Here is a 910-nt window from a genome sequence, read left to right as displayed (position 1 = left end):
GTTTAGGCTGGCCTTGAGCTCACTTTGTAGCCCAGGCTGGTCTTGAACTTGCAATGATCCTCCTGCTTTAGCCTCCCAAGTGCTGGGATTACAGGCCTGCACTGCCACACCTGGCTAGCACTTTAGATTATATAGCCATCTCATAGGAAAAGAGAGTGTTGCTTCACTTGTTGATGGCAAACAGCTCTTCTCTTGGTGACCTTACCATTCATGAAGCTGCATTCCCTGGGAAGGCTAGGGGGAATAAAAAAGGTTGTGTCAGATTTGCATTCTTTTTTCTTTTTAAGTTTTCCATATTTTTAAAAATTTTTAATTGTGAAAACAAAGAACTTCTCAGACCAAAGCTTCTGGAAGAACCACTTGTTTCTGCCTGTCTTGGGTCTCTCCTAGAACTTGACCTTTGCTCCTGCTGGGCCATGCCTTGAAGCGCAGGGTCTCTGAGATACCTGCTGACAACAGTTTTGTCTAAGCAGATGTCCACAGAGTAGCTCGTCACCTGAGGTGATGCAGTTACAAACTTTAACACAAGTCTTGATCTTTGACCTCTTGGCGATTTTCTCCTTGCCCAGAGCGATTGTCATTTTACAGGGACAGCCATTAGTTCCAGCCACCAGAGCCTGGAGTGGGACAGTCTGAAGCACCGTCATCACCATTCTTCACAATGACCACTCGGCATTTGGTTCCGTCAACTTGCCCGTTCTGACAGCACTGCGCCAGGCCTGAAGCAGAAAGGTAGCTCTGCACTCTTACAGTAATGCCATAGACTGTGTATCTCTAGGGTTACTGTCAAGCCTGACCAACTTCATCTGAAAGAACTGCAGTTTCTGGTGTCCCCATGGGGGAAGTGATGTGACCTCACAGGGGCTCCCCTGAGCTTTCATTCTTGTTGGCTTTCATAGTTCACATCCAG

Source organism: Chinchilla lanigera, unplaced genomic scaffold, assembly GCF_000276665.1.
Source record: "Chinchilla lanigera isolate Chin_1 unplaced genomic scaffold, ChiLan1.0 scaffold00105, whole genome shotgun sequence".
In the NCBI taxonomy this organism is placed as follows: domain Eukaryota; kingdom Metazoa; phylum Chordata; class Mammalia; order Rodentia; family Chinchillidae; genus Chinchilla; species Chinchilla lanigera.
Note: the sequence above shows the minus strand (reverse complement) of the source record.